Source organism: Psammomys obesus, unplaced genomic scaffold, assembly GCF_907164565.1.
Source record: "Psammomys obesus unplaced genomic scaffold, mPsaObe1.curated_primary_1811, whole genome shotgun sequence".
Taxonomy (NCBI): domain Eukaryota; kingdom Metazoa; phylum Chordata; class Mammalia; order Rodentia; family Muridae; genus Psammomys; species Psammomys obesus.
Genome location: NW_026585504.1, coordinates 69221012 through 69244229, shown reverse-complemented (window position 1 = coordinate 69244229; position 23218 = coordinate 69221012). Strand labels below are relative to the sequence as shown.

The window sequence follows — 23218 nt, the reverse complement described above, 5'->3', positions numbered from 1 at the left end:
CCTCCTGCCCAATTCCTAAGTTACACCCTACACCCCACAGTGTGGCTTCATGTTACCACATCCTGAGGTATGACCTCATTATATTGACTTCCAGGAGTAACTGGGCCCTGGCTTTCTGAGTACTTCCCTGCTGAGCTGGGCAGGGCCCTGCAGGGCCTCTTAGCTCAGCCACCTAAGAAGGGCACCAAGAACAGAAGGCCCTTTACCCTCTCACTGCTCTGGCAGAGAAATTGATTTGTGTCCATTGAGGTGCATCCTCCGTCTCTAACTGCTGGGGTTCTGTGGAGCAAGATGAGAAGGCTTGTGAGGTGGGGTGAGGTAGAGTGTCTTAGCTGGAGACACTGGGCAGGGTATCTCCTTCACTTCCATCTGAGGACAGGTGTAGATGCAAGCCATGGCTCACATTCATGGTCTGTGCCTGCTTTCTGGAATTAAGGTGTATTTGAGGGGCAAAGGTATGTAGAATGAATGATAGGAGCCAAGAGGTAGGACTCAAGGAGTCCTCTGCCTTGGTGGAGTTAACCATCTGGACCATATTTCACTGGCTGCCCTCTTTGGTCTGTTGTCCCCAAGGTCTTACTGTATCACCATCCACCATGCCCCATGGCCTCTCTAGATGGGAGGAGTTCGGTGTAATTGGTAAGAGTTTATTTTTAACTGTGACAGAAGGGGCCCCTGTTCTAGGAATAGCACGAATTCTCGCTTTCCCAGCTAAGCCTTCTTCTCCAGCCTCTTAATTCTTAGGAGAAAGCTAGTAGACTCTGAAGGAGCAGGCTTTGCAGGAGCTGGAGAGGAAAGACACTAAGGGAAGACTCTGCAGATTGCTTGCCATGCTTGGCTTCTGTAGACCTCAAAGTGTCTTGCTGTGGGGGAGTGAAGGATGGCCAGGGCCATGTGTGGAAGGAACTCAGAGCATCCTAGGAATGCAGGTAGACTGGTGGAGACCACCCGGGCCCTGGAGTGGGGTTGGAGAGGTTAAGCTTCTACGGGGTGGGGGTGGGTGTCTCATGCCTGTTCCCCCCTCATTATTGGCATCTAGGCCACAATGAGAGAGCAAACTGTATCACAACATTTTGTTAATACTTCCTATGGAAAGCTTGGTGTCCTCCTCAGATGTTCCTCGGAGCAGGCCAGGGATGCTCAGTGACTTCATGACCTCTATTTCCCTTCCTCTGTGCTGTAAGAGAGCATTGGCAGCACTCCTCCCCTGGATTCCACTCTCCTTACATCGTAAACTCCATCACTGAGGCTCAGAGTCTTTGAAAAAAAAAATTGGCTTGAGGTGTAATTAGGAAAGGAAGCACAGAGATAATGACAGGGAGTATGAGAAACAGTAAAAATTAGAGTCCAGGGAGCATTGGAACGGGTCTCTCTCTCTACAGCTCCTTGGTGTGCTCTGGGTGTTAGTTTGTCCGAAGCCCACTGTGATCATGCAGGTAACTTCCTCTCTTCTGCCTAGTATAATGTCTTAGCCAGACACTTCCCAGGTCTAGTGAGCTCCCCCCACCTCCCTCCTGCCATGCTTGAATATTGTTTTTTTTTTTCCCCATTCTCATTCCTATGCATTTATCTCTCTCTATTTATCTATGTGTCTTCTTTGTCCTCCTCTTTCCCATTTCTAACTATGTTAACTTTTTCTGCCCAGAACAAAGTTTGGCCTTTCATGAAGTCTTTCCAACTGAGTCCCGAAATGGAAGCATATGTAGCTAAGTAGCAGAGTCTGTGGTTAGCATGTATGGAAGGGCCCTGGGTTCAAGTCCTAGAACTCTTTACAGCTACTCCCCCTGCCCCAAGGGGAAAAAAAAAGTAATAACCTTTCCTGTCAAGGGAAGAGATTCCTACTTGTTATTCACATCTTAAGTGCATTTCTCCATGTGCAAGATGTTTGATTTAATACTGGATTAGGTAGTTGATTCCTTGGAAACCTATATCTTTTTTTTAAAAATTATATCATCATTTCTTTCTTTAAATTTATACAATACTTTATTTATTTATTTATTTATTTATTTATTTATTTATTTATTTACTGTATATTCGTGTGTGTGCTTCCATCCACTGTCTTGGGTTCCTTGGGCTGAACTCAAATCATCAGGTTTGTCAATAAACACCTTTACTTACTAACCCCTCTGACCAACCATATCCTCTTATTTCAACATAGTGACTTGATTCTCTCACTAAAAGCAAAATTCCAGATTGGGTGCATGGTAGCACATGGATGACACAGTGCTGGCTGAGCTCTGAGATTTAGCTAGGGGTACAGTAAAGCCCTCCCTTGTCAGTGTGTCCCTGCCCTGTCTTCTGGTAGCTGCTCCAGAGTCATCTTCTGGGTGACCACTCAGACCTTCTGATTCAAGGAGGCAACTCATGTTTCTGTTAGTGGAGTTCTTGTTCTTTTATTTATTTATTTATTTTAAGATTTATTTATTTTATGTATACACCTGCCAGAAGAGGGAATCAGTTCATATAGATGGTTGTGAGCCACCATGTGGTTGCTGGGAATTGAACTCATGACCTTTGGAAGAACAGACAGTGCTCTTAACCACTGAGCCATCTCTCCAGTCCCTGAGTTCTCGTTCTTAAAGTGAGCATTACAAGAGTTAATGCTTCTCCCTTCCCCCTTTTCTGCTCGTCGGGCCCCTCACTTTCCTGTCTGTGAAGAAGACCTTCTTGCCATACACGTGAAGTGTGCCAACTTTTCTACAGTTCTTGGCTAGCTCTAGACCCACAGTAGAGACATAGAGGCGGGCTAGTGTTTTCTGTCTGTTTGTCTTGTGCCTGTGTGTTGCAAGATAGAGGCTGGGTATGAGGTCAGAGCTTTCATTCTCATGGGGCCACTTATCTCCTATGCCCCACCGCTTGCATAGGAAAGAGAACCCAAGCTTTGACCTGATTTCCAGCCCTACTGTTGTGGCTCTGAGCAAGTCCTAGGCCACTTTTGGATTCCTCACAGTTTCTCTGTTTGTAAATCAGAAGGATGAGACTTAGTAAGACTTGTGCACTGAGTGCCTTTCCTTCATTGTTATTGCAGTTCCGTTGCTGGGAGAATGACTTCATGCTGGGAAGCCATGATCACCTGAGTCCCAGAGAGAAAGAGAGAAAGATAGGAAGAGCTACACAGGCAGCCGTCCTCAACTTTTTTTTTTTTTAGCCAGTGTTATTTTAATCTCCTCTCAGCTGTAGCATTTTTATTCTCTCATCCAGTGTTTGTAAATATTTGTTTCCCCCCATGATTCCTCCTGTTCTCCCTGCTATCAGGGAGTCTGGGCTGGCCTGGAACGGGAAAGTAGTCATTGTCATCCCTTGGGTTTATACCCTTTTGTGTCTCTGCTGTGCTATGAGAGGAAGTTGGAGGCTAAAAGCATTCATTCATTCATTAGTTCGTTCATTCTTTTTGTTTTAGCAGTGTGGGCTAGACTGTGCATTTCTAAGCAGGGTTTGTCTTAGGGTATCTCCCATCCTCTCCATTCCCCCTTCCCCTCCAGATCCTGAATAACTTGCTGCTTAAGACAGTACTTAGGTTTGGTGAGATGGCTCATTGGGTGCCTTGCTGCTAAGCCTAACCTGAGTTTGATCCTCAGGACCCACATGTGTGTGTCTTAACCCCCATCTCCATTAGATGTAAATAATGGAAAGAAAACTAGCAGTGCCGAGAATGACTTTTGTGGCCTCCCACTGGATAGATCAGAGCCTCATGCTGGCTTTGATTCATATAGCAACCTTCTGTCTTTCAGACCTCCATTGTAAGCTCAGCTGCTCTAGGGGCTTTTGCGTTAAAAACAGGTTCTTATGGAGCAGGTGTGATGGGGCAAGGCAGCTGATGCTGTGCACGCCCTTGTTAGTCCTCACAACAATTCCAAAAAGTAAAAGCCAGTCCTCCACGGAAGAGAAGCCGTATTCAGAATAATGAATTCATTAGCAGTTATTGAACACCAAGTGCTAAGCATTATTTTAGGTTCTGGGGACATGTCAGCTTATAAAACAGACAAAAACCAGTCTTATCTTTAGGGGCTTGTGTTCCTGTTGGGGAAAACAGTAATTAAGTGATATAGCTGGCCAGGTCTTAGTAGGAACGAGGAGGAAATAAAGGGAAGAGGCTGTCTGTGTGATGTTTTATTTTTATTTTTTATATTTACATTTATTTTTGAATAGTAGTTTTATGCGTGTGGACATTTTGCCTGCCTATATAACTATGCATATGTACGTGCAGCGCCCACAAAAGAGGGTGTTGGATCCTCTAGGACTGGAGTTACAGATGGTTGTAAGCCAGGCCCTTTAGAAGAGCAATGGGTGCTCATAAAAACTGAGCCATCTCTCCAGCCTGGTGTTTCAGTTTAGTTGACAGGTTAGGAAAAGCTTTCCTGGAGGAGGTGACTCGTGGCTGAACCTTGGTAGAAGAGGGTGTATCAGACAGAAGGAATGGCCTAACTCTAAGCTTTGGTTTTCTCTTTTCTTTTCTTTCTCTTTCCTTTTTCTTCTCTCTCTCTCTTTCTTTCTTCTTTCTTCCCTCCTTCCCTCCCCCTCCCCCTTCTTCTTCATTTTTTTTTTTTTTTTTTTTTTTTTTTAAAGACAGGGTTTCACTTTGTAGCTAAAGCTGACCCCAGAGTTAGTGATTTAGTGTCTTCCTGCTTTGGCATCCCAAGTGCTAAGATAACAAATGTGGGCTATCTTGCTGGGCTCTGAGAGTGCCTAACTGGAAAACCTGGGCCTTTTGCAGTTCGCGGGACTATCTCCAAGTAGTTCTTTCACGGTCCCATTGTAACATAGGTGACCTATCAGCTAATGTTCTTTTTTTAATATTTATGAAATGCTTACTTGTACAAATTGCCACAATGGTAAGCCATAGTTAGTAGGCCTTGTCTTTGGAGCTTACAGTTTTATACAAAAATGTATTAAATGAATGAAAACAGGCATGGCCACTCCACTTTGCCCTCTAATCTAGATCCTCCTCTGGATTAATGGATTAACGGACAGGTTCATGGAGCTGGTGCTGGCTAAGTGGCAGAGAAAGGGCCATAGGTGGCCAGTAAAGGAAACAGACATATGGGTGGGCTCCCTAAAAGAGGGTGGGTAGAGATTGGATCACTTCATGGGGCAGCCAGGAACACTGCATGGACACACACCTGTAGAGGGTTGGGGCAGAGCTCTAGGCAGCAGCTGGTCTCTAGGAAGTGGGTGGGACTGCAGGCTGCTGCCTTTTGTTTGACCACGGAGAGAATGTTTCTGTCAATTGACTATTGTAAAGAGCTGGAGAGGAGTGAGGTAAGGAGTGCTGAAGCTGTGGCAGCATTTTTGTTTTGTTTTGCTTTTCTCCTCTCTGGGCCTCAGAGCACTCTACATCATTAATTGTGTTTAGGCACATAGGTGGAGGCCCACAGCCCTGGTCTCCTCAGCTTCTGGGCAAGCAGAGGGCAGCTCTGGGGTAGGAAGGTCTGTCTGTTAATGTATTTGAGAAAGTGAAGCAATGGGTTAGGCCTGTTTTTTTTTTTCCTAAGCATGTGCTATGACAAAGGAAGTTGCAACATTTTCTTTCCTTTTTATAGAGTAAGATGGAGGGAAAAAAACTTATCTTCCAGTAAACTTCCAAAAAAAAAAAAAATAGTGTGTGTGGTCTTGGATGGTTTATTGTTTGCCTGCTTCCACCTCCCTGTTCTTTTCTTATGTAGACTTTTTAGGGTGTTCTTTCCCATCCACACCTTTCTGTCCTTCTCTGAGAGGCTGTCCTTGTGGCAAGCTAGCTCCATCTCTAGGGAGGGAAGTAGCCATGACTTGGACAGAGGATCCCCTGAAGGAAGGTGCCTGTCTGTGGCTCCTGAGTGGTTGCTCTGCGGACACACACTTGGAAGGTTGCTGCCTCTGCTTGGGTGTGGAGGGCTGTTTGAATAGAACAAGTGGGCCCTGATGCCCACCTATCCCTCCTCCAGCCACCTGGGTCTGTGTCCATGTGGTGTGTCATAAAGTTGAAGCAGCTATTGGTTCTCCACTCTCACATCTCCCACCTTCTTGGTGGATTTGTGTGTTTAGGAACAAGCAGTGTGCGAGGCAGAGACCAACACTGGAACAGTCACTCATGTTCAGGTAGAATTGTGGTCATGTTTGATTTTGGCCTCTCAGCTGGAGCTGGGCAAGAATCCAGTTGTATTTGGAAATGTAGAGATGACATATTTTCATGATGAAAACTGTGAGATTTGGAAAAGTCGAGGAACTTAACTGACTTTCTGTATTTCTTTGGTCAGAATAATTTCCTTTGTCTTGGCTTTCTGTACTTCAACAAAACCCAAAATTTCCAGTGCAGTTCAGCTTTGAGGTTCTAGCTTTAGTCCTCTAACGATGCTTGTGTGTGGGTCATTCTTGGGAATGAGGGCTCCTTGCTGGTAGGATGTTACATTGCCCAGGGCAGGTGTTGTGTTAATTGTCTCCCAGAGAGAAAAAGGTATATCTTCTGGCATGAGAGCCTTTGTTCCTTGTTTGCAGCACTCAGGTCCTGGGAACACAGGACTTTCCTCTCATGCTGTTTTTGTTGGACTTAATTATCCTGTCTTCAGGCTGGAAAGAAGTAGAAGGTTGGAGTCAGAATTTGTACCCCTGGATTTCATAGTTACTGAACTATGAAATAAGCCTTATCCCAAAGAAACCTCGTTGGCCAATATGAGAGCATCTCTCATGTTCTCACATGTAGTTGTTTAAATGGAAATTAAATAAGCCCTAGCTACGTTTCCAGTGCCCGTTAGTCAGCTGGAGGCTACAGTTTTTATGCAGCACAAGTGGAGGACAGTCTGTCATCACAGAACATTTTCTAAATAGGGGTAGTCATTCTGGTCCAGTCATCTAAACTTGGAGGGACCTGGGGAAGGGCAACTAGAAATCAATTGTTTAGAAAAGAATCTTTTTAAAGCATTTAGCTGGTTTGTTTCAGACAATATCCTATCATAAAGATGTTCATTTAGGCTGTGGACTCTAACCCCAACTGACCATCAGATTTGTTTGTGGTTAACATTTGAAGATATAGCTTTCTGGGCAATTCTCCTGTGTCTGAGACTTGTAGCGGAAGTATTCAAAAGTGTATTATCTTTTTTGAAAAAAATTAAAAATTCTAAAGTTATCATGCAGAGATGGGTTTCATTCTAGCATTTTCTTTTTAGAAAAGCTTTGTTATTTTTTCTTGTGTGTATGCATGTTCGCATGCACATTTTGCATGTTGGGTATGTCAGAGGTCAAGGATACCTTGTGGAATTGGTTCTCTTCCTTCATCTTGATGAGGCTTCCCAGATAGAGCTCTGATCATTGGGCTTGCACAGCAAGCTTCCCATGTGCTGAGCCATCTTGCCAGCTTATAGCATGTTCATATAGATATGTCATTATATATTGTTCTATATCATCCGGCTACCTGACTAGGAATGTATATTTTTAGGATACACTCAAGTCAGAGTTGCCCGAGTCTGCCAACCACCCATCTGTCTAGCGTATTTTTACATTCTTCAGTGACAGGGGCTTTATTCTTTTTCAAGGAAACCTTACATATTAAAAAAAAAAAAAATCTAATTACTGTTTATTGAGTAAAACGTTTGTTCTTGACCTTGTAAAAAAAACTTTGATGCTCTTACCTTCTTCAGACCCATGGCAAAATGCATCACCCCATGCTGTGTTTAGTCTCAGTGGATGGTTAGGCATGCAGCAGCGTGGACCCTGCCAGGCACATTTTCAGGAAGCCTCAGTAGCCAGGGGTTCAAGGGAGAATAGAGACGCAGCACCATTCCCAGTATCTTTTTGGCTGTCAGACCTGACTGCCAGACTGAGTAGAGAGATCTGGATCCCTGGGAATGACCTGGCTGGAATGGCCACAGATACCTTTCATGACTCTGTGTCCCCTCCTGCTCTTCATGGTTAGCACATGCCCTAAAGGATACCCATCTGCTTCCTGTGGTGACTTTGAGAAACTCAGCCATCTGAATGGCTTCTGTCTAGAGATCTTCAGTAGGCTCCCTTGTTTCCTAAGCATATACCCCTAAATCTATGATCTCTCTGCTAGGCACTTACTTCCTTCTCCCTGCCACACACACAGTTAACCCTTTATTTTCTCTTGACACCTTCCTTATGCTTATTCTTCTGTATCCTTTTTGCTGAGGTTTCATTCATCTTCTGAGACTCATATAAGATTTTACCTGCCCACATTCTACCACTCCGGGCAAAACCAACCGCAGATGGACCAGGGGCAGGTGATGCTGCCTGCATGGTTGCACAAACTTGAATTACTGTCCGTGCCCCCGCCCTCCTTCAGCTCTGGAAGGACAGTCAGAGTGGCTCATTGTCTCGTATTCCCACAAGCAGGCCCAGTGCCCAGACTCTTTAAGGTGCAGTCTTACCGTGGGAGTGGATCCATGTTTTTGCCTTTTGGTTCTTTTGGGGTTTTGAGGAGGCTCTGAGGAGACCGGGAGCCCTTTCCCTGCCAGCATCCTCATTCTGAGCACCCAGCAGCTTATCGACTCCAATGAGAAAAGTGCTGTTTAGCAGCTGATAATTAGCAAGCAGCCTTCAGAGGCTGGGCTGCCTCAGAGGCAAAACTGGTATTTAAACAATAAAGTATTTTAAATCAAGTATTTAAGCACCAGCTACTATTAACATAGCCCTTCCCAGCTACAGTGACAAGAAATGGGTAGAGCCAAAGAAGTTTTCATAGCCTTGAGAAGAGAAAGGCTGTCAGCATTCCCTTCAAGTCCAGTGTCTCCCAGGTTAGATTAATTTTGTTGAGTGCAAGAAGAGAATTTGGAGAGACAGGGTAGGAATAAACTTGGATTTCTATCCTAAGGCATAAAGCACACTAAAGTATTTTTATTTTAAACATTTTTTGTTATTATTAATTATTATTTCATGTTTGGGTATTGTGCCTGCCTGTATGCAGATACAGACCTTGTTCCTGTGGAGGTGAGAAGAGGGCATCAGATTCCCTAGAACTGGAGTTACAGATGGTTCTGAGCCATCATGTAGGTGCTGGGAGTTGAACCTAGGCCTTCTGAAAGAACAGTCAGTGCTCTTAACCACGGAGCCACATCTTCAGCCCTATATTTTTATTTTTAAATAGTGCTCCTTCAGTACTGCTTGGTGAAATCTCATGAGTTTTTTGTTTTTGTTTTTTTCTGATGTAGTTGAGATGACGGATGGATAGAGGACTAACATTGGGTTTCCTCCCTTCCAGGATGCACAGAGCTGGAGGAATTCCCCAGCCTCTTGATGGTGCCCAGACACTAACCACAGCCAGCAGCTAGGTCAAAGGTGTTCCGAGAAATGCATGTGCCAGGAATAGTCTGAACTTTCAGAGAAGAACAGCTAGCTCATGAGAGGCCTCCTGTGTGTTGGGCAGTGTTTAAGAGTGCTCTACCCCCCACATGTGTGTGTGTGTGTGTATGTACACTGTAGTGCATATACCTATTTGTGCTCAACCACCCTGGTCAGGAGATACCTTCCAAGGTTAGCTTCATTGTGAACAAAGTAGAAAGTCCCCAGAAAGGCAAAGAGGCAGCCGGAGGCTTATTTTCTTTAAGTTCAACCCAAGGGCCAGGTGCTGGGATCTATTTAACAGATAGTTTTTTTTGGGGGGGAGTAAGGAGTGCTGTTTTCAAGTTTGAAAGAAAATCTGAGATCTGTAATTTGAATATGAAGTTTTTGAGCAGTGGAGGATCTGTGTGATGTTATTTATCTGGATGGTTGGGTAAGAAGTACTCAGGAAGCCTTTATGGTCCATACCTGTGGGTCTCCCCCTTGCTTCGTTCTCTGCTGAAATTAGGAGTGCCAGGGGCTGAGCTCCCCTAGGTCATGTGTGAAGGTTATGGTGTTGATGGCTTACACCATAGGTATGTTCATAGAGCACAGCCACTCAGGTGCTCTGACTGACAATGTAAGATGGCTGGTAAGGGTTAGGATCAGGGAAGCCTCCATAAAGAATAAAACTACTTGGCTCAGTTGGAGAGATGGCTCAGTGGTAAGGTCACTTGTTACTCTTGCAGAGGGCTTGGCCTCCTTGGACTTTGCACTTATGTGGTACACTTACATATATGTAGACAAAACACTCCTATAAACAAAATAAAAATAAACAACAACAAAAAACCCTCAGCAACTGCAACAATTAAAAACTAGCTGGTTCATGGTGAAGCATGCCCTTGTTTTCTGTGACGTGTGCACAGATGATTCATAGCCAGAGTTAGCTTGAGTGATGTGTAAATTCTGGCCCTCTTACCAGTTTCTGATGGTCCCTGCAGAAGCCCCATCACCACTGGACCCAAGCAGCAAAGGCATCGTGAGTGTGCGTGTGCATTCACCCAGCTGTTCCTCTCCCTCTTGTGGAACCTCATAGAAGAGGAAACATGTAAGCAAGGTGTTTCTACCCAGGGCCTAGGTGACTAGGAAGGAAGGGGCTGCTCACTTCTCCAAGCTCTGAAGCAAATCCCGGTGTTTGTCACATAGCTGGGGAGACATTCTGCATGTTTGTGTCGCCACATTAAAGGGCCTGAGAAGTTCTCAGTAATAGAAGCAGTTATACTTTATGATCTGGACATACAGGTCTTGAAATACCCAGATTGCGAGTCCCCAAAAAACCAACAGGCTTTGAATCCGATGTAAAACACACGAGGGTCCTTTATTACAAACTCGAGCAGGGTGGCTGCCCTTACAAGAACAAAAGGGCAAGCGACCCGCAACTCCAGGGGAACGGGGTTTTTAAGGGGTCAAAACACAAGCAGGGAAGTGTAGGTCTTGGCATTACAGGATTGGGTGAAAAGGTCTCTAGGGGAGCTGACCTTTAAAATGATTGGTTTGCTTTTAGGCGCCAAAACTGCGAACGGTTAGGTCTGGCTACCTGGGGGACACCTGACCACCCCCTCGTACGTGCAGGTTAGGCCATAGCAAGGGGGAGGGGGAGTTAACACATTCCATGGGCTTTCTTAGGGCCTACGTGACCCTAGTCACACTCTAAAGGTTAATCTGGGTAGGGGGCTGCGGCTGGACTCTGCTCTGAAAGGACTGGGATTTTGCCCCAGTCGCAGGAATTAACTCTAAGTTTTAGAACCTTACAGTCTCTCTCTCTCCCTCCCTCTCCCTCTTCCTGTCCTCTACTGCCTCCTTCTCTCCCTCTCTCTCATGTAGCATTAGCATCCTATGGCATACTATCTTGAGAGAAGTCTGGCGATTCAGAGAAAGTCACCCGAACTGAGCCAACACCTGTTGGAAAGGTTTAAGAAAGCTGTGCATTTTGTGTATGTGTTCATGTGTATGTATGTGAGCATTCATGCTGGGGGTAGGGTGTGGTGGAGGAGGGATCCGGCAGGTGGCTTCTGTTAAAGGTGGCTCTGCCTGAAGCCCTCTTGCTTTGTGTTTCTGGGGAAGCTTTGTCCTGCTTTGGAAGCAATGAATAGAAGCTACATCTGTCAGGCCTGGGAAGTGCAGTTTGCAGTGTTGGGGGTGAACTGAGCAATTGGCAGACACAGTGGCTGGAGGCTCCCACTGCCCAGAGCTTCTTGGTATTAGGGGAAGGAGGGGCTGGGGCTCCTTAGGCAGCTGCTTGCTAATCTAGGCAATGGGAGGAGAAAGATTTAGCCTGCTTTTATCTCCCTGCATTCTTTTCTGACTACAATGCCAGGCAGCTATACTGACTCTTGAGGGAACAGCTAGGCAAAAGCAGGTGACTTGAAGGTTTTCTCCCCTCGCTGGCTGGAGGGCTTTGGGCAACAGACCAGAAGATAAAGGCACTCACTTAATTCTCCATTATCCGTACTGAAATTCAAAATTGTGAAATAAGTAGAGTTAGATTGACTAAGGCTTGCGGAGGTTTAAAAATACTTTTTAATTAATTATTTTTCCTTTTTCTATTTTATGTGGATGGAGTTTTGCCTCTGTGTATGTCTGAGCAGCACATTGTTGCTGTGGAGACCAGAAGAAGGTGTCAAACGCCCCAGGGACTGAAGTTACAGACTGTTGTGAGCCACCATGTGTGCTCCGAATCAAACACAGGTCCCCTGGAAGAGCATTTGTGGTGATCTTAACCACTGAACCACCTCTCCAGGCCTTTGTTGTATTTTTCAGAGTCCTGACTGGAATTCTGTTTAGAACATTGTTGGTATTGGTTGAAGGTGAGTGGATGATCTCCAGATGTCAGGCTCCCTGAGACATTTCTGGAAGGCCTAACAGGATTCTTTAGGCCAAGGGAGTTTCCAGAGCCAGTTGATGGCTCAGTGCTCTTCCTAGGCACCATGCTGGGAGTCTGGTTATTTCTTTTTTTTTGTTTTTTATTCTGTTTTTCTTTCTTTCTTTCTTTCTTTCTTTCTTTCTTTCTTTCTTTCTTTCTTTCTTTCCTTCCTTCCTTCCTTCCTTCCTTCCTTCCTTCCTTCCTTCCTTCCTTCTTCCTTCTTCCTTCTTCCTTCTTCCTTCTTCCTTCTTCCTTCTTCCTTCTTCCTTCTTCCTTCACACTTTCTCTGTGTGGCAGTCCTAGCTGTCCCAGAACTCTCTTTGTAGACCAGGCTGGCCTTGAACTCAGAGAGGCTTGCCTCTGCCTTCCAAGTGTTAGGCTCAGCAAGAGCTGAAATATAAGAAGGTATGAAGAAAACTCAGGAAACTAATCATCTATCGATGCAAAATCACAAGAGGTTCATTCTGACCATTGCGCAATGGGGTCACCCCTGCTGGTCAGCAAGGAGTGGCATCGGGAGACAAAGACCTTAGGTTTTTAAAAGACAAGGCGCGGGGAATTCTTGGGGTTGCCTTCTTGGCAATTCGTGATTGGATGAGGTATTTAACTTTTAAAATAATTGGTTGGTTCTGGGCATCCTTAGGTCTGGTCAGCCCTGTCGTAAATATCTGATCTTCAAGTCAGTTTGGAATTTCCTGCCATATGAGATATAGCTGCAGTTAAAGGTGGGAGAGTCTGTTCTGAGGAGTGGGGGTTACAGGCTTTGGATCAAAGGTCAGGAGAAGGATTGGGGCTATTTGGCCCAGTTTCCAAACAAAGCTCATCTCACAGGCGCCAGCCGGTGATTTTCTCTGCATTTAGTAGAGATCTCTGCTTGTTCTCTTCCTTATCTCTGCCCTCACAGATGGCTAATGTCAGGAACTTTTACATTCCTAGGCTCTCTAGAGAAGCACTAAGAGGCTTTAATTAACATGGGCCTAAAACTTGAAAATATAAGTTATAAGGCAATTAAAGAAACATAGGTTACAAAGTTAGTCTGATTCTTTCACAAGTGCTAGGATTAAAGGCATGTGCCACCACTGGCATTGTTTGGTTTTTCTAGGATAATTCATACTTGGGGACAAGTAGGAATCAGTCCTTTCCTGGGGTTATATGCTGGCACTGCCGGGAGGCCTCAGTGTGACTCAGGCTTAGCCAGGTTTCCTATCTCTGTTGTACTGGTTTAACTGTTTTTAGTCTGCTTTCTCCCTTTTGAGCTTTTACAGAGGAGTTAGTGTGTCCTCAGCAAGGACTAAGTGGGGTGTCCTTAATTTTTCAGTTCCCTGGTCTCATACATAACTGGAGGCCTAGTCACTGAAATGGGGGAGGGGCAAGCTCTGTGGAGAAAAGGGTCATGCCGGTCTTGAGACTGGGAAGGCCAGCCTTGGTTTGAGAAGCAGCAGCATTAGCCACTGCTGCCAACTGGGGTTGTGGCTGCAGACTCCTGGCCTCCAGGGTGTCGGAAGGGACCATTAGCTGTGACTCTCCAAGACTGGTATAGTTCTCTGGTAGGGAAGGAACCTCTAGTCACTGAGGTAGAAGTGGGCTGAGGGGTAGAGAAGCTGAACACGTGAGAGGAGCGTGGGATGACTGCCCCATCAGCTGGGGATGCATCACTGCTAATGGGAAGACAGCTTCCGGAGGAATTGGTCATGTGGAAACTTACCCCCTGGTGGAGCTTTATTTATTCAGAAATCTTCACTTTTTCCAGGTTGAGGAGGTGTCAGCTATTTACCCAAGTTCCTGAAGGCTAGGAAGCAGGGTGGTGGCTGAGCCTAATGCTGTAGTGGCTGCCTGTCCATATCTTCAGGTCAGCGCCTCTAACTGATCGTAGGGTTCTAGCCAGAATGCAGTGTGCTTGTAGTTGGGAAAAGCTGGCATTGCCCCACCATTGCCTCTTGTAGACCTTGTGTCGGCTTGCAGATGCGGCCCATCTGGATCTAGATGATATCCTGCTGTTTTGTGTGCTGGGGATCTCAAGTTTTTCCTTGGTGACTGGCACAGTTATACCATGGTAGGAGCAGGACTTCCTGTACCCCAGGCACTGCAGGGACTTCTTCTGAGCTCTTTTTCAGGGTCTTGACCTCTGTATTCGTTACTTTGTTGTTGCTATGATAAAGTACCATGACCAAACAAAGGCAATTTAAGGAAAGAGTTTATTTTGCTTTACAGTTTCAGAAGGATGAGAGTCCAGCAGTAGGCATGGTGGCAGGAGCAGAACTAAGAGAGTAAGTACATCTTGAAGTGTAGAGGAACCGGAAATGAAGCTTTTAAACTCTCAAAGATCCCCAGTGACTATCTCTACTCTAGATAGGCTGTAATCTCCAAACAGTGCCACCATCTGGGGCCCACGTGTTGAAATGCCTGAGTCTGTAAGGGCATTTCTTGTTCAAGCTGTCACTCATCCATCCATCTTTGACTTCTGCCCGTGGCCTAGTAGTTGTTTTATTTTGTGAGACGTTTTTTTATTTGAAATGTATATTTTCTCCTTCTTTTAAGTTTTTGAGTTCAGAAGCTCCAGATGGTTCAGGTTTCTTGTAGGCCGTGATAGCTAGGAGAGGTTGGTTCCTGGCGTCCTGTGCTTTTCTGGGGAGACCCACAGGTGTATTCACGCCAGGAGTGTCTTAGATCATACAAGGAAGAAAACAGTAAGAGTAACTTGTCTGCAGTTTCTCAGGAAGCTAATTGTAGCGCTTAAGTTAGAACCAGCTTGCTCTGCATTCTGTCATATTCTTTGATTTTTTTTTTTGACAAGGTCTATCACATGTTGTCTAAGCAGCCAGATTTAGATGATCTATGTTACTAGATTAGGAAGTGGAGACAGAGAAGGTAATCTTACAGTTATTGAAGTTGGACTTTTGAAAATATGAGTGAATTTTTTTATCCAGAAAATTCATGTCTTTAATTCTCTTTGGCTTCCATAATGTTCTTTATTCCACAAAGGCACACACAGACAGACTGGGGCTAGAGGAGCAGGCTTTTGTTTATTGATTTAAGTTTTTGCTGTGGCTCACTGGCAGAGTGGAGCAGCTACCATCAAGGCCGCTTGAACCTTAGACTGTTTCTTGAGGAGCCCTTGGTGGAACAGCAGGCTTTTGATGTGTGTGGACTGCTGGAGATCAGCAAAGCTCTGATTGGCATCTGTGTATTTGGTTCCCATCTGGAAGAGTGGTTTTGGAGATGTTATAAATAGTGGGTTATCAAAGCTGGGCAGTACATGTGCTCTAATCCCTTCACTGGGCCCTGATCTCTTCAGCCAGGGCTGGAGTGGGCGGAACTTATTTCTTTATTTCTGACTGTCACAACGATGCAGCTGGTCCCCTAGGAGCAGGAATTGATGATGTGCACCGTCTAAGCACTAGCTTTTCGTTTGCTCTGTGCTGGCCAGAGTTGCCTGTTCCAGGTCAGCTTGACTTTCTCAGTTCTTGCTCTGAGAGGCCCTTTGTGGGCTGAAACTAGCACTTTCTGTACACTTTTCTCCCATGACCTCCGGCCACTAGTCCCTTGTGGTGCTGGAGACTGACTGTTCTTTCTCCTCTCCATCACTTCTTACTGTGAGCCATTTGAGATGTGCAGTTAACGCCAACTGCCCAGTTACCTAGTTCTCACACTATTTACTATATTGTTTCGTCACTCTTTTCACTTTCAGCTGACCTATCCATATAGTTCATTGTATTTTGAAACTATACATTTCATAGCTGGTTTAGATATCTGTGCATTTCACCCCATACTTTCAGCACACATATGTATTAGAATCTAGTATTTGCCAATGAATGTGGGTTTGTTTGGTTTTTTTGGTAGTGAAATTAAGTAGCAATGAGATACATTCATCTTAACTTGATGAAGCTTGACAGAGGTTCCATATACAACCCAAATCTTTATGTAACAAAAAAGTTATTATTCTACTAAGTTCCCCCACGCTGTTCCTAACCATACCGATACCTACCCTTTTACAAGATGGAGGTACACACGTGCATACACCATTCCACTTGTATGTGTACGTATGTGTGTGCCTGTGTATTGTATGTGTGCATGAACTGTGGTGTGAGGTTATCCACATGGCTGCATGTGTTGGTGGTCTGTTCCTTCTTGTGCTGAGTTCTGTTCCATTGTTTGGGCACAATAATTTGTTTATCTTTGCTCCTGTGGATGGGTGTTTGGGTTGTTCCCAGTTTTGAGAAGTGATAAATAAACCTCCACGCGCCTTCTTTTGTAGGTATTTTTCTTGTGACCCTTATGTTTTCGCTTCTCTTTGGTAAATAGCTGGCATGCGACTGCTTGGGTACTGGAGGCAGTTGCTGCTTGTTTCTGGCTAACTGCCCCATCTTCTCACAGTACAAGACTAGAAAGCACCTCCTTCTCAATCGACTTACTCTTCTCAAGATGGTGGCCTCTCCTTGGAGCCCACCCAACTTTTTCAGGAAGAGGAAAGTGGCTATCATATAAAACTTTACCATTGTTGACTTGCTCGCTGCTACTGAGGAAAGTAGAGTTTAGTTCTCTTTTGGTCGTACCCCATGGAATTTTAGGACTGTTACTGCTTTGACCCCTTGACTGCCTCTGGAGGGTTCTCTTCTTCAGGTCTGTTGCTGTGGTTTACCAGACTATTTCTCTTGCATTGTGGTTCTCAGCTCTACAGCCTGGTTGTTTTCTGAGAAGGAGCACAGATCTCACTGTGTGGCCTAGAACTGAGCAACAGCTCTAGATATGATTTTTATGTGAGCAGTGCAGAAAGTGCATGGAGCTGTGCCACATCAGATGTGTCATCAAAGTGCTGCCCCTCTGTTGTGCTATTAAGATACTCAGCATGATGTCATGTTGAGCCTTTGATACTGAAAACATAGCTGTATATGTTGTGCTCGCCATTGTGTCATTTAATCCTTGCTTCCATCTGATGAAGAAGCTTCTGCTAACATTAGCTTAATCAGGACTCTTGTTTAAGTCAGTCTTCCTTATTGACTAGATGCATCTTTGTGGTGGGGGCTCGGGAGTGGGGTTGGGGCAGAGGGTGATATTGTCCTATGCTTTGTAGGAATTAGCAGCCTTACAGCCCCTACTCACTAGGTGCAGTTGCAACATGTTCCCCAAAGCAGTGATGCTCAACAGTTTTGCCAGACACTGCCAAGTGTGCCTTCAGGGGCAAACATCATACTAGTTTGGTGGCACCAGTTCACTAAAATTGGAACCAATACATAGATTAACATGGCCCCTGCACATGACATGCACATTCATGAAGTAGTCCATATTTTTAAGTTTTGTTTCTTCTCCACTTTCCAGAGGATGAGTCTGTGTTAGGAATGTGGGGCAATATTCCTCTTGGAGATAATCATGTAGAGCTGGATTGTAATAATTTGTTCTTGCCTATCAGGAAGTAGATCCAGGTGGGTATAGCAACCTAGTTTGAAAACCAGCTGTAGCTTTTCCTAGAGCTAATCACTACGGCTGTTTAGTGTGCACACTTCTAAGTTACATGTTTTTAGTCTTCATTTTTCGTTGTTCATGAATTTCACTTATGCAGATCAAATAACCAGTCTTTGGCAGCACAGCTCAGATTTCAGCAACCATGGTGTATTAATACTGCATAATTATGTACAAACTTTGAGTATAAGCTTTGCTGTGCGCTCTTTAGCCCATGGGTCACTATGTGGCAGATGCTTATAGTGGGCAGTAACAAATCATCTTTCTTTTTAAAAAGTCAGTTGGTTATTGGTTGGCTAACATCCTGGGAAGGTTTGAGGTTGTGTTTCTTCGTTGACTCCTAGTGAGAAACTCATCGCGAATTTTGTAAACACAGATAGTTGATAGTTAGTAACAGAGATGGCATATCTGCCAAGAAATGCAAAGTGGTAAGTCTGGAAATGAAGATGGAGCCAAATATAAGTAGAATTCTAGAACTAATACCTAAAAGTGTCAGACATATACTGCTGCTGTCCACGACTGTGTGCAGAAAGGAACTCAGAAGGCAGCCCACCACCATCACCATGGGAAGGGGTTCTGCTGAGCCTCAGCATTGGGAAACTTTCACTCTTGGACGCAGAGTGTGGAGTTACCAACCCGTCCCAACCTGGGAAGGAAGGCAGCTTATGAAGCTGGCAAACACAGTCACTCCACAGCAGATGCACACAGCACAGAGGCAGGCACAGTTTCAGTTGTAAGAAAGTGAAACACTCATCTCGATGTCTCTAATGTTTTAAAGAAGAAGTACAAGTTGTGTTCTAAAATGTCTGTATTCATTTATAACTTGAAGGAAATTTTAGTGTTTTGAAAATTTTAGAAGGTCATGGAACAGTTGTGGCTTCTTTCCAGCCCCTGCCTCGGTTTTCAGAAGTGTAGGTGAACATATATGCATGTATATATTTGCTTTTCTGTTTCAAAACATTACTTAAAAATGGGATCAGACTGTGTGTATTACATTGAAACTTGCTTTCCCAGGCAATTGCTTTCCCAATCCCAAGAGCTTGTAGTTTCATGGTATCTATATTCGTTTGATCTCTCTAGCGATTTCATCATTCTGTGGTATAGCTAGATCATGTATTTTTTCAAACCAGTTTTCTATTAAGAATGCTAGTTTATTTTCAATGTTTTCCCACCCCAACTAACTAGACATAGGCAGTGTTGAGTATCTTTGATACATACTATTGTTGTCTCCATTTAATGGTTGAGGGCAATGTAGATTTAGAAAGTAAAATAATTGGTTACGGCCTGGCAAGCTCCCATCTTGAAGGTGGTATTTGAATTAGTTTTGGAACTATGCTTTTAATCACAATTCTTTACACCCTCTATTCTTCTTAGAAGTAGCTTAATAATAAAAACCAACAACAAATAAGTTAGCTGAAGAAGGCATAATTTTCTAAGTACGTTTTACTCACACTCAGTGAGGTAGAGCCATTATTGTCCATACATTGTGTGTGGCAGAGGGAACTCAAGGTGTAACAGTAGGAAACTCTTCAGAGCCCCAGCACAGATGATGGCAAACTGACTGGGTCCCACCCCAGGCAGGCAGGGCCTTTGCTCCCCTGCTGTCTTGGGAGAAGGCTCTTTATTCTTTTGCTATTGTAGTGACTCTTTGGAAATACTAACAGGACTTTGGGGGGGGTGATTTTGGTTCATGTTTTCTCCTGTTGCATTAAACAAACAGAAAGCCTGTTCCCTAAAACACTTCCTGGTCTCTTCTCTATTTGCCTTTTGTCACTTGCAGGTTTGATAAGCTTGTTGTCTATGAGGTGTTCAGTCAACCCATTGGTAATATTAGACAAAGCCAAGGATGGCATTCCTTGTTTTGTCATGGGGCATATTCTCAGGGTTAGTCAGCAAGCAGATTCTTAAATGGAATACCTTTCAAATGCCATCTAGTGGGGGGTTAAGACTTGGAATCAAAGAATGGACAAGACATTGCCTTGGTGTGTGGTAGGAAAAGAGCCATATAGTGATTAACATCTGTGTTTTAAATGCTTGCTTTGTTATGACCAAAGACTTAAGCAAAAACAGTCTGAGGATGGTTTTATACTGGCTCAAGTTCCAGACAGTCCAGATCATGGTTTGTTGGCCCCAAGTGCTTCGAACAATATGGTAGAGGAGCGATCTTTACTTGTGTCAGACAAGGATACCTAATAGCAAGACAGGAGGAGCCAGTGACAGGATCCATCCAAGGACTCACCTCTAGTGACCTGCTTTCTCCAGCCAGGTCTCAACCTCTTAGAGTATCTAGAATCTCCCAAAATAGCACCACTGATGGAGGCCTAGGCTTTAACACATGAACCCAGGGGAACATTTTCTACTCAAGCCATAACAACTATTAAGTGATGTGACTTAGAAGTTTATGGGAAGGAAAAGGGGCTGGCTCTGCCTTGAAGCAGCTGAAGAAGTTCACAGGAATGGAGGACACCGCTGTTTTTTTTTAAATAGTTACAAAGAGAGGGAGTCCTGAAATACCTGGTGTCATTACATGTAATGCAGCTTCAGTCTTGGGAATGTTGGGAGATGAGAGTAGATGTGGAAGGACCAAATTCAGAATTTGGATTTTGTTATCCAATGGAGATGCTTACAGAAAAGCAGGTCCTGCTCAGGTTGGCATTTCAGAAGGTGTCCTAGTCAGCATTAATCATTAGCTTGACAGAGTCTGGAGTCAAATTGAGGGGCAAGCCTCCACTGAGGAACTGCTTAGACTAGATTGGCTGTGGCACGTCTGTGGGATCGTCTTGATTATTAATTAATAAAGGAGGGCCCAGTCTGCTGTGGGTAGCACCATTTCTAGGCAGGTAGGCGGTCCTGGCCTGTGTAAGAAAGCAATCCAGCAAGCAGCATTCCTTCGTGGTTTCTGCTTCAAGTTCTGCCCTGACCTCCCTCAATGATGCATGTGACTTGGAATTATAAACTAATTATAATCTCTTTCCTCTCCCAAGTTTTCTTCCTCCCCATAGCTTGTTCAGCCTGCTTTCTTACCAGACCCAGTACTACCATCCCAGATATGGCCCCACCCACTGATCACTAATTAAGAAAATGCCCTTTAGGTTTGCCTACAGCAGTCTTAGGGAGGCATTTTCTTAATTTGGTTTCCCTCCCGTCAGATGACTCCAGTCCACGTTGAGTTGACATAAAAGTAGCAAGCACACCAGGAGATGTCTAGGATGGATGAGCTGCAACACCAGTAAGTATTCGTTACTCAGACTCCGTAAAACTCATTTATGGAAAAACCAAACCACCACCATCACACAAACCAAAACCCACCCAAAACTTGAAGATTGGTGTGTGATTCTTAGATTTATCATTTACTAGCAACTTGGACAAATTGCTTGATTGTATCCTGTAGGACTCTTAGGTGTAAATGCAACAATATTGTCTTGTATGAAGTATAACTGCCACAAGATGGTTTCTTATAAATGAAAATTCTTTTTTTTGTCTCTACATCATAGTTATCTGTTGGAACAGAAAGGAACACCTGTGTCCCCTAGTCTTTCATCCTCTTACCTAGATTAGATTACTATTTTTCTGTGATAAATACTTTGATCAAAAGCATTTGATCAAAAGCAACTTAAGAGTTTATTTTGGCTTATGATTCCAGAAAGTCAGAGTCCATGCAGTGCTTACATGGGGAGGAAGCTGGCTGACTACATTTCTGTAGCACAGAGGAAGCAGAGAGAAGGAGTAGAGGAGGCTGTGAGCCCTTAAGCCCACCTCAGTGATGTCTTCCTCCAGCAAGGCTATACAACCAAAGTCTCTGATTCCATTGTTTAAAAATGTCACCTACTAGGGACCAAGTGTTCCAATACTCTGAGCCTCTGGGGTCACTTCTTATTCAAACCACCATACTACACAGGACTCTTGAACAGTAGTGCAGAGAGTTAATTTCCACACAGGTTGGAAGTTGTGAGCAGAGCTAGTTTGGACCTATTTTATTTTACCTTGTCATACTTTGACTCCGTTCTCCAGGATGTAGTTTTGCCTTCTCACTGTCCTGTGTACCTGTGCAGAGGGTCTATCCTCCTGCATCACCATGCTGTCCCTCAACTCTGCTCCTTTTCTTCTGGAAGGAAGGATACCTGGCCTGCCAACTCCACCCAGTGGCAGGTGAGGGGTTCAAATGCAAGACCTAAGGCATACTGCTCCTCTTTAAAAGAAAATAATGAAGACATTGCAGACAAACATAAAAAGTAGACCAAAAGTGGGGGCAGGGGCGGTGTTAAAATACACTTTTCTCTATAGAACCTACTTACTGGTGATCAGCACTGTTAACTCTTTTTTTTGAGATTTTGTTTTTATTTTATGTGAGTATTTTTCCTGAATCCATATCTGTGCACCATGTTTGGAGGTCAGAAGAAGGCATTGAATCCCCATGAGTAGTGTTATAGATGACTGTGAGCCACCATATGAGTATTGGGAATTGAATTCAGGTCCTCTTTCCTTAAGGCTAGTGCTCCTAAACACGAAACCATCTCTCCAGCCCAACATTATTGACTAAACATATTCCTCCAAGAAGACTGTAGGCATTCATGAGGCTGTATATTCTTTCTCTTCTGACACACAAATACACACACACACACACACACACACACACACACACCCTTATTTACAACTTGTGTGATTTTATTCTCTCCTATCAAATGGGTCTGGGGTTGAACTCAGGTCATCAGGCTTGACAGTTTGTGCTTTTATTCATTGACTCATCTTTACTAGCCTCTCTTTCCTCTGTTTTAAGAAACAAAGCAACAACAAAACATACAAGGGGAATTATATGTTTAGTGTCATTTTTTTCTTTCTTTAATTCTTTCTTGAAACTTAAGAGCTACACAAAAGAAAAATGCTGTCCGTAATCCTTCCCATTTATAATAAACCTAAATTAATCTGTTATTGTGTTTGCGTCTTGTCTTGAGAACTGTGCTTTCACATTTACTAGTGAAATGTGAGTGCAGTTCAATTTAAAAACTTAGGACATTAAACACAGTCCAAGCCTCACCTGGTTCCTTGTTTGCTTTCCCAATAATGATATCCTGTTCTCCCATAGTTACAGCTGAGAAGCCACTTCAATCTTCCACTGAGTGCACCATGTTCTGTGGTCTACAGGTTACACCTCTTGATCAGCATCTTATTTGTCGACATTTGGGTGCTAATAGGCTTCCTGCCCTTTCAATGCTTCAAGAAAAGGATGTGTAGGGCCATTATTGGATCTAAGATTTAAACAGTTTTGATAGGTATGGTCAGATTTATCCAGAATTAAAATTTTCAGTCCTCAGTGAGAATATGTTTCCTGAATCTTTGTCAATCTAGGAGTTTGTTCAGATGTTAAAGTTTTGCCAGCCCAGTGCAGTTATTGGCCCTTTTAATAAGTGGTCCTCTTCATGAGTTGCAGCAGACATTTTAAGTTGGCCATCACTGCTTCTTTTCATTGAACTGTCTTTCTTAACCTGTAGTCATTTTTATGTTGTTGGTGATCTTTGCTAAAGTTCAGGTAGCATTTATCCATTGTGCATTGCAACTCTTTGGAAAATCTCTCGTTTACAGTGTGGCCCT

General features: G+C 44.0%; 1 protein-coding gene and 1 pseudogene across 1 annotated transcript in view; both read left to right on the top strand.

Moving 5' to 3' along the window:
* Mapkapk2 (MAPK activated protein kinase 2) overlaps window positions 1-23218 on the top strand; it is a 42963-nt gene that overhangs the window by 7708 nt on the left and 12037 nt on the right. The gene's annotated exons all lie outside the window — the stretch shown is intronic.
* LOC129675477 (U6 spliceosomal RNA) lies at window positions 17369-17461 on the top strand (annotated as a pseudogene).